General features: G+C 49.7%; 1 protein-coding gene across 12 annotated transcripts in view; it reads right to left on the reverse strand.

The window, feature by feature from the left end:
* Window positions 1-14,405, reverse strand: part of BLTP1 (bridge-like lipid transfer protein family member 1) — a 1,988,102-nt gene that overhangs the window by 367,511 nt on the left and 1,606,186 nt on the right. The gene's annotated exons all lie outside the window — the stretch shown is intronic.

Here is a 14,405-nt window from a genome sequence, read left to right on the forward strand (position 1 = left end):
GCAGGAAGTGGGTTGGTGATGTCCCTCCCCTGTGTACAGACTGGCTCAATGCACTCTCTTATACGTCCAGAATGGATGTAGTAGGAGGAACCCTAAGATGAAAACGTTTTGGTTACCTTTGATGAAGAGGTTGGGCCCGAACAACAGGTAAACTTAGTAATATTGCAATGAGCTCATATCTGTCCAATGATTACATCTACCGTGATTTTGCATATGAAGCGCGGCTCTTGGACCGGGGTAACCCGAAAGTAAGAAGAAATACCTCCATGGCCTTTCCTCTACAAAAATGGTGAGAAATTGAAACATAGGAGGTCTGTTTGGAGCCTGAGGTGAATGAGGACAAAAAATTAACAAAATACTATGTGCTGTGTCAAGTGCAAACAAGTGCCATAAAACGTCTCAGTACCAGGCCCTAGGAAAAAAAGAACAGATAGTGCTTTTCCTAAAGGAAACTATTTCCACCCATAATTTTTTCATCTAACTGCATCACTGCAGATCAGTTGTTCTGAATTTTGTTTCTATTAAGTAGCCCATTATCACGGGCAACACCAATGCAGCAAACGCCCTGGATCCTCCAAGGAAGGAAGTAGCAGAGTGTCTCAAAAACATGCCCATAACACAGCTAATCTGTAGATAGGCTCAGATGCAAATCAGACAGCTTTTCACAGACAGCTGAGTGCTATCTGCTGTGGCTTAGCTGAGAGCTCTCAAGTCTGTTAAGAAAAGGAGAAGGTATAGCACCTGCTGTGTGTTGTAAAGTCTGTTGCGTCTCAAATGTCAAGGCTATACTTTGAGGGGAAAGAGACTTAAGAAAGGCAAAGTTTCGCCTTTAAACTAGGACTGTGACTTAGATCCCTTCAGCTTCTGAAAAGCAATAAAGTGTTTTGCTCCCTCTCCGCAATAGCCTTTAGCCACCGATCCTCACAACATGTCCTAGGTTCAAATGAAAAAGTTATCTACCTGCGGCAATTACTCTATCTTACTGCAGATTCCTCACATGCAGAATTATCCCAGGTGTCAGACTGGATCTGGAAACTTCAAAGCTCTTACACCACTGGTAGGGGGCACCAGCTTCATCTTGATGCCGGACGTACAAGCTACTTACCTTCGGTACACAGATTACTTAACGTAGAATTATCCCCAGGCGTGAGACTGGACCCGGAAAACTTTCTTGCCCAGCATCTCTGCGTGCCGGGGTACCTCGCGACTCCGCCCCGACGTCCTCCGCGGGCGTGATGTCAGCGAGGTCACATAAGCCCCACCCCGGCGCGCTGACGTCAGTTTCCTTTGGAGAACGTTTCCGCGCCACAACGCGGAGCCATCACAACAAAACTGAGGAGAACATGGGAACAGCGTGTGAAAAAACCAGAGAAACAAGAAGAGAGACAAAAGGTGAAGTACAGCACCCGGTGGCACCGAGGCGCCCGGAGGCTACAACAGGAAATCTAAAGCAGGGAAAGAGCAGAGCACTTTTGAGGAACAACTGTGCAAGCCAAGGTGAGAGCACCAGGCAGTACCAAAGTAACAGAAGGCCACAGCAGCAAAGCCAAAGCAGGGAACGCGTAAAGCACCACTCCGTGGAACCACCACACAAGCCAAGATGATAGCCAGTCTGGAGGCACAAGCATTGGAAGCGCCATAAGAGAGAGAGACTGCAACCACACACCACACTGCGAAGGGCCACAAGCCCGGAACAGAGGAGCAACAGCCATTCACCCCCAGACTACACAGTCAAAGAGGGCCATAGCCCCTGAAAGGAGGTGGGGCCCAAGGACAGGCCAAAGAACCCCCAACGTAGCAGACCACAAGTGGATCAGAAACTGTAACAACAAAGGGAAAAAAGAGCAAAAGCAGGTCCCTACACTGGAGAGAAAACCAGCTGGAGGGAGCCTGATGAAAAGAAAACGAAAAGGACCCCCACAGAAGACAAACCACCCAAAGGGAGGCGCGCGCAGAAAACCAAGCTGAGGGTCCTCGCAGAATGGGGAGGAAGGGCGGGTCATGAAGGAATCTGCGGCTAGAATCGTCGCTATCAGATACATCGTGACCGAAGGGAAGTAACTTGTACATCTGATAGAGACTACTAGCCGCAGATTCCTTAACGTAGAATAGATACCCTAGCCATACCCAGAAGGGAGGAGGGACTGCAAGAGAGCCTCCCCACCAGGAGAGACCCAGGGCCCCAGAAGGGGACATGTCACAAGGACAAGAAGGAAAAGGCCTGGATATCCTAAGCCCAACCAAGGGAGAGCGCCCAACACCCCGCAGGGGCAGACAGCGCCCCAAAAGTCTCAAGGAGCACAAGGGCCACCTCGAACCCCAGAGATAGAAAAGAGCTGAATACACCTTGGCCACAAGCAGCGGGCAGGGCCGTAACGGCTCCACTGCCAACAGCACAGGCGGAAGAAGAAAAGCACTGTTGCGCAAAGCCCCAGCAGAACCAGAGGCAGGGACGCAAGGTAACACATCAAAGAGCACAGCGGTGAAGTAGAACAAGCAAGTCTGCCGGGCAAGCGCCGCCAGCAGCAGCAGCAGCAGCAGCAGCAGCAGCAGCAGCAGCAGCAGCAACACCACGGAACAGCGCACTAAGAACAAGGCAGATGGCAGCCGAAAGCAGAGGCCAGGAAGGGCCAGGCCACACCCAAAGGAAGGGGCCGGCCCAGAAACCCACTGACCCGCGAAGAAGGGGAGGAGACCGGCAGAAAAGAAAGAATGTAAGACAGAGAAAGAGTACGGGCCCAAGCCAGCCACCACAACACAGAAGCCAAGGAAATCCAAAACCTCTGGGGCAGCAGACAGAGGAGCAAGCCAAAACACATGACAAAAACACAGAACGGCCATAACACGATGCCGCAGACCGCAGGCCAGACCGGCCGAGCGACGCTGTGACAGGAGAAGGACGGACACAGCACAAGCTGTACCAAGACAAGTGGCAAGAAGATCGCACCTGCGACATACCGTGACGCCACAGAGAGCAAAGAGCCCGAAAAGGGGACCACACCTCCCCAGCACAGGACAGAGCTATATAATAGCTACCAGTACCCCACATAGGGTAAGTTACGTCCCTAGAACTATGGGAACTCTTCTTAGGAAACATAGTCCACAGCAGAGGACAAAACAGAAAGACCTGCAGAAAAAATGGCTTACCAAGCAGCCAATAAAGAAGACGCCGAAGGCCTAATCTCAGGGCCTACCGGGTTACCAACCAACCGCGGCAGGAAAAGCAGTTCCTCCCTGGGCGACGGCTACAAGCTAAGGCGGCCGTCACCCAGCCCAACTGGAGGAAGGAAAGGCCAAGCTCGAAAAGGGGGGAGGGTGGAACGATGAATGGGGAACCTGAAGCGCCTTCCTTAGAAGACGCCAGGGAAAAAGCCACGACGCGGCGACCCATCTCCGGAGAAGATGGAACAAACAGCTGCCGAACCTCTGGAGAAGAGGGGGCGCCCGAAGACGAATCCACGACCGGACGTCGGCCCGGCACCGTAGAGTCTGCCACCGGCATGAGGGCAACGTCGACCGGCGTCGAAGGGGACGCCGGAATGACCTCCGCCACAACGCGCGGCGTGGGAGACCGGGGGTGGGTCGGAGCCGGGGCGGCTAAGGAACGGCACCGAAAAGGCGTCGACTCGACCTCCGACGAGGTAGCAACCTGTGTGGAGGGACAAGGGGGCCCGGGGACACGCCCGGCCCCTGCGGCCCAGCCAGGGCCAGCGGCCGCCTGAGCGGCGTCACCTCGGCCAAGGCCTCCACCTGCCCAGAGGACCGAAGGGGACTCGAGGACATGCCCCGAGCCCCGGCAACCTCCCGCGACACCACAGGGGCCCCCACAGGGGTTTGCGGCGAGGCAGAGGTGCCGTGGTCCGAAGGAGGGAACCCCGAAGGGCCGCACCTTGACAGCACCACATCCTACGAACCTGTCGGCGCCGGGGCCAGAGCCGCCGGCGATGCCGCAGGAGTCCCCGCACGCAGCAAGGGATCTGCAGACGTCCCAGGAAGAGAAGGAGGAGCCAAAGAGGCCTGCAAGGCCGCCGCATAGGCCTCCATCTGGGCTCTGTTCGCCCCCGTGCCGGGGAACGGCGGATAGGGTGGCGACGTGCAGGGCCGCACCCCAGTGGAGAACCCACACCCCCAACAGACCGGGGACCGTGCCTCGGGAACAAACTGCGACACTTACCAACAGGTGAGCGACGCCCTTGCGGCCTGGGAGAAGGACGATGTCGGAGACGGAAGCGGCGGTTCTTGAAGCCGTCCGCGGTGGACTGACGCGGCAGCGATGCTGTCGACCTGGACATGCATGCCGAAAAGGAGTTTCATCCGGCGCTCCCGCCGGGACTTCGGGTTCATTTGCTGACACGCCTCTCAGTCTGTTGAGTCGTGGTGCTCCCCCAAACACCACATACAGATGGGGTGAGGATCCGTCGCCGACATCTGGCGTGCGCAAGACGAGCACGTCTTGAAGCCTGAAGCCAACTGTACCCAAGAAAACGCTAAGCGTAAAAAGAAGGCCTGAAACAGGCCAGGAACAAGATCCGGGTCCGCGTTGCACGCGGAAAAGAAGAAAACTGACGTTAGCGCGCCGGGGTGGGGCTTATGTGACCTCGCTGACGTCACACCCGTCGAGGACGTCGGGGCGGAGTCGCGAGGTACCGCCCCTCGGCGCGCAGAGATGCTGGGCAAGAAAGTTTTCCGGGTCCAGTCTCATACAAGGGCATAATTCTAAGTTAAGGAATCTGCGGCTAGTAGTCTCTATCAGATGTGGCGTCATATGATGTCATCTAATGCCCACACAGGCGCTCTAATATCATTATCCATGCATTCCTTTAAAGCCTTCAAGGCAAACTGATGTCGACAGCATAGTGCAGTACCAAAATATACTTTTCTGGAATCTTATTAACTTTCCCTATAACAATCCTTCAAATATGGGAGGCGGGCGGATCCGTGAGGAATCTTCAGGTAGATAGAATATTCATCATAAGGATTGCTACCACAATTAAACAACTTTTTTTTCTAATGGATAATTCTATCTGCAGATCCTCCCCCATAGAATAGATTGACGAGCAATGTCCTCCGTAAGAGAAAGGTTGATGGATAGTTATAGAAGGAAAAGCCGGAGCAGCCAAGATGGCAGACACATCTTAACAACCCTCCCCGGACCTCCACCTCCACCCACTGACATCCTGCGTCCTGGGCCAGGTATCGATTGCCAGAGGTGGGCACCCAGCTCTTAGACTGCTTGTGTTGCAGGGGGAGGCCCGGTCATCGTGGCTGATACTACTGGTCCCGTTCAAAATTACAAAGACGGTGCCCACCTGACAGTGACGGAGATGGAACGCTCCCTTACTGAGCAACCTGACACGCCTCCCAGAGAGGGTGCCTACGGCCTGTGGTGTAGTGAGGGAGCGGGACTGGGGACCCAGAGGGCGCCGGCAGGTCTGGTATTTATCCCCAGGAGTATCGGCAGGTGACCGTTGGGCATTCGGGCCGACCGTAGGGCTATGAAAGTGTGGGCGCTGCTCGTGTTCTTCGGGCTGAGATGAGGTCCCTGATGTCACTCTATTATCCTGTCCCCCACCTTGGCCCTGCATACTGGATGATCCCAAAGGTTAGATCGGCCCAGCTGTGGATGCAGCGGGCCCCTTGAACCTGACCACTCAATGAAGACAAAGACTCCTCCTCAGCTTGATCATAGGCCTGGGAGTTGGAAAAAGTCATGCGCTAGACCCTGGACCCATCAGGGCCTCAGTCCGCCGCAACATGAGTCGCCGCAACATGGTAGATTGCCCAGGACTACATGATGCTTCCAGCGGAGGGTAGTTGAAGGCCCCTCCATTAATAGGCTGTCAACAAGATTGTAAATTGGGGCCCCTAGGGAAAGCTTTACTGTGATCGATGGGCTTCCCCCAGCCGCTTGTGCTGCCTCTACTGGAGCTTCAAGGTAAACGGGCCAGGGGGGTTAATGTCTGCTGCCCTCTCCTGAGAATCTGGGGAGGGGGTGGGGGGCATTAAAGGTGGGACCCGCTGCTTTACTGCGGCCTCGGAGGAGGGCGGCTGAAGGAGGCCCCCTCCCTGAAATGATTTCTGGGCTGGGCCCCTCAGTGGGGTCTGCCCATGGCTGATAAACTCAACCCTGGCTGCTTGTGCTGCCTCTGTTGGATCTCCGAGGCAAGTGGGCTGCAGAATCAGTGCCTGTGACCTCCCCCTGGGACTTTTGGGGCCGAACATTGTGTGAGAGTTGTGACAGAGCTGTCGTGGTTCTGGGGATACAGTTCCGCTGTGGCCTGCTCTCCCCCTTGTTCCTGGCTACCGGCTCTGGACTCGGGCGTATTTCAACTACTGACAAGTAATCCTGCATAGGAGGAGGTCCACCCCGATTTGAGTTCTATTTACTTTGTTAAAGGATGTTGGACGACAGATGCTTCTGGGATGGAAGTGTGCGGTGGGAGGTTGTTGCTTTAGGGTGGGTGTTCTTCAGGTTTATGCTCTTTTTGTCTGCTTACTGATTAGGATTGCTTCCACACACGCCTTGAGCTGCACACCATGGTTTCCAATGCTGATCTGGCCTCAATGTATTGCCCCCCCACACTTAACCCATGGCTGACTTAAGTCTTATCTCATGGAATGTCAATGACCTTCTAGGCTGTATCAGATGCTCGGCGGTCCTCAAATTCCTCAAGCGTCACCAACCGGGAATTGCACTTTTGCAAAAGGCTCACTTAATAGGCTCTCTATGCCCCTTCCAATGGAGATTCGGTTATGACTCGGTCTTTCACTCTGGTTTTGGTAAGGTTTCCAGGTGTGCAGCGATTCTAATTCATCAAAACTTTTCTCTGGTGGTGACGCAGATCATCAATGAATCAAAGGGCCGTTATGTGGGGGTGGTGGGAACGTTAGAAGAGAAACCAGACAGCATCTTAAGTGTCTATGTTCCACGGCTGTCCAAGGCTTTAATTTCCTGGGTGGACTCCCTGGGGCTATGCGATACCTGGCAGTGGTGTCATTTGTGGGAGAGGGTGTATGACCACACTTCTGCATCTACGAGAACCCTATCTGGTATTGATTACATGTTCCTCTTTGCCACAGATGTGGCAAGCACATCGACCGCTAATATTCTCCCCCACTGGATTTCTGATCACTCTCTCCTGGTGCTTCGGGTAGGGACCCCAGCATATTTTAGAAGACCATGTGGTACCTTAACGCCTGGTTTCACACAGATGATAAGTTGCTCAGTCACCTGTCGGAAGAGCTACACTCATACTTGGAGCTTAACGAAGGAACGGTCAAGGTCGCGGGTACCCTATGGACAGCGGCATAGCTACAATTGAAGAGGTGGCCAAAATTTCCCTTACACATGCAAAAAATTGGGCAGGTTTCATCGTATGACTGAGGTCTTGAATACTTCAATAGGAAACTGCAGTGGCATCTGATGCAAATGAATTCTTTAGCAGACAGTTCGAAATTGATAGGGCTTCCCTTCTTTAGCTTGCGTTTCATGAGGATCGTCTGTGCTATTCAGCGGTATATGAGCATGGTGACAAAAGTGGTAAGCTCCTGTACTGGCTGGCCACTAGAGGCGCTACTTCCAGGCTGATCCTTTCCATTGATAACTCATAGGGTAACCCTTTTCACACCCCAGAGGTGATTGTGGGTGAGTCTGCAGATTACTACGAAGGTCTCTACGTCCATAGGCCGAGACCCGGTTTCAAACCCGCCCATCCTCTCTTGCCTGACCCCCCTCTCCCTCTCCCTCATCTCGCCTAGGTCCAACGTGCAGACCTGGACTCTACCATTACTGAAGGTTAAGTAATTTCTGCAATGCAAGATCTGAGCCTAGTGAAGCACCATGGCCCAGATGGTTTCCCCCTTGAATATTACTGTAAACTTCAAGATGCTGTTGCTCCACACTAACTCCGATTATATAAGGAAGCAACTAAGTCAAGTCTTAACACCTGGACTACTCTTCCCTTTAACACTCTGAGCTGGGTTGCACTCATAAAAATACGAATTCCTCCCCACTTCCTCTATACTCTGCAGAACTTCCGCTACACATCCCCATCACCTGCTTCGTTGAGGTTGCAGCAAGGCTTTGGCCCTTTCTTTGGTGGCGTTGGGCCCCATACATAGCGCTTGCTAAATGTCGCCATTCGGTTTACGATGGTAGCCTGGGAGCAGTGGACATCCAGTTGTGTTATTGGGCATCCCATCTCCTAACTATTAACAACTGATTGACAGAAGGCTGGACTGACCCAGCCTACCAACGAGAGGTACCTCGCCTTGGGTTGGATGGTGTTATGCACCTGGCTGATTCCCCTCGATATCCCGGAGTTCACCAGAAAGGGCTTTCTGTTGTGGTGGGCAGCCAACAGATTTACAGGGAGCGGCTGTTGGCTGGAACACACGACATGGCTGGAGGGGTTCCAAAAGTGGGACCTGATTGGGGTCAAAGTCCTGAAAGACGTATAATGTGGCTCCCATATGCATTCCTTTTAAAACCTACAGACCCACTATAGACTTTCCCACACTCAGTTCCACAAACACCTGCAACTAAGGCAAGCACTTAGGCAGTTTAAGGCACACTCAACCAACTTGCCCGAGTTTAGTCCAGTGGAGATTAAATTGTTGATGGGAAGCCTGAGCCTGTGGATCTCCCAAATCTACCGCTCTTTAGTTTGTAATGCTCCTGAGGCACTGGAGAAGCTCTGGCAAAGATGGGAGCAGTGGGTGGGGGACCTGGAGGACACGTAATGGTGGGAGGCTTGCATGGCCCCACAGATACTCGCTTTTTCAGCACGGCTGAGGATGATACAACTAAATTATTTGCATTTAACCTACATGGTGCCAAAAAGGCTCTGGCATGCAGACATTCTCCCTGAGCCCAACTGTACCCGATGCTTCTTCTCAGGGGCCGATTTCTTTAATTCGGTGTGAAAGTGCCCCGCGATTGTGCATTACTGGAGTCAGATTGGCTGATCCCTGACTAAGCTCACTGATAGACCCATTGAACTGATCCAAAAGTGGGCCTTCTGGATGAGTTTGGGGGTGCAAGAGGTAATCGGATACTGTTTGGTCCAGCAACACTGATTGCCAAGACAGAAACAGCATGCAAATGGAAATCGCAACAGCCCCTGGGGTTGGAAGAGTGGAGATACAGCATGGATTGGTGAGCCAAACAGGAGGAACCAACTCCCATTGCTAGAGGATGTCCTCAAACGTTTTATACATTTTGGGGTAAATGGAGGGAGTATTATGGTTTGGCAACTGCGCCGGAGGCCGCGTCCTTGAGGGGCCACGATCCTCCGTAATTTATGTGGGACTTGGGGTTGGGCGGGGATGTGTAGTACTGAATGGGAAGCAATTCTCCTTTCTATCCTGTTATCGTATTTCATCTAAAATATCAACGAAATCTTTACTAAAAAAAAAAAAAATCATGCATGATGGATTGTCAAAGTAGCAGACCCGACATGAATGCTTCGCAAAGATGTGCAGCAATGACCTTGTGGCGCACTTGTGTATATCTGTGACTGGAACTCCTCTTGCAAGAGCAAAAGTGGTGGAGTGGGCCCTGATCATATTTGGAGGGTCCTTCTTCACCAACGCATAGCAGGTTTTGATGCAGAGAATGATTCACCTGGAAAGGGTGCAATTCTGCACCTTTTACCACCACAGTAGCCCATAAGGAGCAGATCATCCAGTCTCATGTCCTTTGTGTGGTCCAGGTAGTAGCTGACCACCTGCCTAGGATCCAACCTATACAAATGCTTCTGTTCCTTTGTGGGATGGGGCAAGGGGTAAAAGGTTGAAAGGGTAATAGACTGGCCCAGGTAGAAGGGAGTGATGATGTTTGGCAGAAAATTAGCCCTGGTTGTCATCACTAACTTGTCTGGGGGAAAAGGTAGTGAAGGAAGGACAAAAACTCACAAGCTTCCAGCTCACTTTCATTTCTAGCTGAAATAAGAGCTACTAAAAAGACCGTTTTCAGTGTCAACACTCGTAAACTACAATTATGAAGGGGTTCAAACTGAGTCCCCATGAGAACCATTAAAACTAGGTTACGGTCACTCCCTGGGAGTTGGAGGATACAGATTTGTCAACCCTTTAAAAAGAAATCACACCACAACTACAGACTTAGAAAGAGGTGGCTGGTTGGCCAAAAAGAGGAAATCAGTCAACACTGCTAAATATCCTTCGACTGTGCCAATAGTACAACCCCACTGGGCTAGAGATAGTTCAAATTGAAGAACTTGAGACAATTTGGCCTACAAGGGGTCAATCTCATTGTTCGTGCACCAGGCAACGACATTGCGCCATCTGTCAGAGTACACTGGCTTTGTGGAGGGAAGACGTGCTGGAAGGATGAAGTCCACCACCTCTAGTGGCAGCTGAAAAGACCTCAGATGTCCCCGTGCAATCTCGAGGCATGCAGGAGGAGACACCGTAGAGTGGGATGCAGCACCAGCCTCTCAGACTGGGAAAGGAGGTCCAGTTTGAATGACAGCATGAGTGGGGGACCCAGGGAAAAGCACCACAGGTCTGTGTACCAAACTATTCTTGGCCAATATTTCTCAGATCCAGATGAACCAAGGCTTTGGGGGAAATGCATAATGCAGCTGAAAATTCCACCTTAATTTAAATACGCCCCTCCCCCCAAAGCTCCACTCAACGAATACAAGAGGGCACAAAACTGCTGGTACTGAGCTTTCTCTGATGAGGCAAAGAAGTCCATGTGAGAGGTGCACCAATGTACGAAGATGTGCTCCATCGCAGCCTGTTGTGTCTGACATTCACAGACCCCGCTAGGTGATTGACGGTGAGCCAAATCTTATGATGATGTGCCCAAGACCACGGTCTCAACGCTTCCAGGCATAGGAGGTAAGACCCTATTTCCTCTTGCTTGTTGGCTTACTAAATCGCCATTGTGGTGCCCTCTAGATCTGGACAAACTGACCCTGGAAGGAGGAAGGGGGTGGGGAGGTCTTGAGCGACAGCTAAATCCGCCGGTAGTTGCAGCAGGTTGATCTCAAGAACCAGCTCTTCTGTAGGCCAGAGGTCCAATTTCCAGATCTTCCAGGTGAGCCCCCCACCTATAGATGGAGGTATCTGTCACTACAAAAGTCTCAGTTGAGGGGGAGTGAAGGCCATTCTACTTGTCATGTTTCCTCCTTCTCCCACAATACCAATTCTGCTGCAGCGCTGGGGGAAATCACAATGGAATCTGACAAATCTCTCCTGTACTGTAGCCACTGCCTGCGGAGGCATCATTGCAGGGCCCATATATGCCAACAAGCAAGCGTGACTAGGGGAATGCAGGAAGCGAGCAGAACTAGGAATCTTACCACCTTCAGGAATGGAACTCATGCACCTTGCTAGGATGGGACCAGCTCTTGTATATCTGTAACCCTCTGAGGTGGAGGAAAGGCACAGAGAAGGTGGTATCCAGTACATACTATGAAATGAAGGTCTCAAGTGCAATATGGGCTCGTTGATGGGAAAGCAGGGGTCAAACAGCAGGGATGCCGTCAACCACAGATGGCGCAATACCACCTCTGGCTAAATAGATTTGCCGAACCAGTAAAGTAAAATTGGAACTCCCGAACTTAACCACTGCCATCACCCTGGGGAAAACTCAATGTGCCGATGCCAAGCCAATGGAAGCACTGCAAAATTGTAGTGCATAGAACCCACTACAAACTGCAAATACTTCCAGTGAGACCACAAGATTGGGATGTGGAAGTATGCTTGCTGCAGGTCTAGTGACACCATCCAATATACAGCTTCCAATGCCAGTAACAGCTTCACTAGAGTCCGCATTTTCAACTTTTCCTTCTTATCAAAGAAGTTCAACTGCTTGAGGTCCAGGATTGGGTGCAACTTCAACTGTTAGCAGTTGCAAGTTGAGACCCTCAGCAGCCTTTCTAACTACCAAATGAAGGGACTTACCTTTGGAGTTGCTGGTTGTAGTAAAATGCCCCTTTTTGACATGGTCACCCTTGAGAACTTCTTAGACAAGCACAGCTATTTTGCACAGAGCACGTTTTATAGATTGGGCATAATACATGTGGAGATATTATTCAGCAGGTACATTTTATATTTCAATTGACAGTTGTGATGTTGATATTTGTTTTGAACTTTTATGTAAGTATGTGGGTGGTTAGCGATTACTTAAGCACTGCATACATTTGGGGGAGATGAGGGCACAAAACTGTGGGTTTATATTTTATATTAAGTAATAACAGGATGTGTGTTTACGAGCTGGTTATTTAAGGTCTCATGTGATTTTCATTATACTTACCCCTGAGGAAGTGCAGTTTTACTCGAAATGTATTGGGTTGACATCATGGACGTTTAATATATGGAATGGTGAATCGCCACGTGTTCTTGAGTAAAGCCTAGACAGGCACTTGATAAACTTAGAGGAAACACTGGAATACAATTATGTACTGTTAAAAATGGATGAATCGTGGATTCAAATTGGAGAAAAAATGGAAGATAATGTTTGAATTTCATTGGACTGTTAACTCACTTTTGTTGGCTGCGCCTCGTCGCTTGGTGGAACTGACGAGGCTCCAGCTTCTGCATTAACATATTCATGCACATAGACGGAGCGAGCTTCTTGATAGAATGCCTAATCTTTGCCTATGAGCATCTCAAAACTTACGTGTTGTGGTGTGAATTCTACCATTTTTTAAATATAATTATATACCCCATTCCGTCCATCGGTTAGTTTGCACCCTTGTCTGAAAATTCACGTCAAGCAGCACTTTGGTCGGGGAACTAGATAATTAGGTATACAACACTGGAGGTTCACTTTTCGATTATAATGCAACTGACTGAAAACACCAGCAAATTTTCATCATCTTTGTTCAGGCAACCAGCAAAATCGTAAAATTTGTGCACATTTATGTATTTATTTAAGCTGCAATATTTGCTTTTATTCATCTTCTTATCAACATGATTTGTTTATTTATGTATTTTGCTGTCAGTATTTTGTTAACAATATTCATTTGAACTATGAGTTTCTTTGTGAAATTAGTGCTGTGTAATTATCTAGTCAGCACATTTGAATTGTGGTTTACTTTTATCACATCAAGGGGGGAATGGCAATCACAGTATTTTGTGCATAATCATTAGTTTCAGTAGTCAGGTGACACAGGTGAATCACATGGTATAATTCATAAATAGTCGACATAACTGTGTGCGTTTTATCGGAGACTGCACTTCTGCTTTGAAAAGAAAGAGCTTGTGTGACCTATTAATACAGGTAATGTTTAGTTTTTTGGTCACTGGTGTAATGAAGTCTTTAGTTGAACTTTATTTAGTTTGTTTTTCGTTTCATGGTCACATACGGTGTTTGTATGCATGATCAGTTTATGGTTTTGGTTAAGGTTTCTTGGACAAGCACGGCTATTTTCCACAGAACATGTTTTTTCTGGATTGGGCACAATACATGTGGAGATATTATTCAGCAGGTAAATTTTATGTTTCAATTGACAAATGTGATGTCGATATTTGTTTTGAATTTTTATGTATGTATGCGGGTGGTAAGCAGTTACTTAAGCACTGCATACATTGGGAGGGATGAGCGCACTCATTTGTGGGTTTATATTTTAGATTACATAATAACAGGATGTGTGTTTATGAGCTGGTTATTTAAGGGTCTCGTGATTTTTATTATAATTTTCCCTGAGGAAGAGCAGTTTGCCCAAAATGACGAGTCTCCAGCTTCTGCATTAACATATTAACATGCAGGGACGAAGTGTGCTACATTGACAGCACGCCTAATCTTTGCCCTTGAGCATCTCAAAAATTTGTTGAGGACTTGCGTATTGTGGTGTGCCTTCTACTACTTTTTTGATATAATTATACACCTCCACTTTTTGGCTGGTAAATGATGCAATTTTAACAGAAGTGCACTGGGTTCCTGCTATCTAGGTCCCCAGTGCCAGATTGCTTTCCCTAAAACTGCCCCCCACTTGGCAATACCTTTTGCATCCCTGTAAGTCCCTTGTACATGGTACCCCTGGTAACTAGGGCATGGATGCCAAAGAGAGTCCCTAAGGACTGCAGCATATATATGTCCCCTTGCCACACAGTCATGCAAACTGCTATTGCAGGCTGCGTGACACAGTGCAGACAAAAGTGAAGACATGACATGGCACTCCTCCAGTGTGCCATACCTGCAGACACTGCAAGTAATATATGTAAGTCACCCCTCCAGCAGGATTTACAGTACTAGGGCAGAGTGCATTATATTACATGTAAGGACAAATCTGCATGAGCAGATATGCCCCTGTGATGTTCAAGTCGATTCTTGGACATTGCCAGTTAACAGGAAAGCCATCTGGAATATATATACTGGGCACCGGTGATTACGAGTTCCCCAGCTACATGATGACTTCACTGAAACCAAC

Source organism: Triturus cristatus, chromosome 2_2 (assembly GCF_964204655.1).
Source record: "Triturus cristatus chromosome 2_2, aTriCri1.1, whole genome shotgun sequence".
Classification (NCBI taxonomy): domain Eukaryota; kingdom Metazoa; phylum Chordata; class Amphibia; order Caudata; family Salamandridae; genus Triturus; species Triturus cristatus.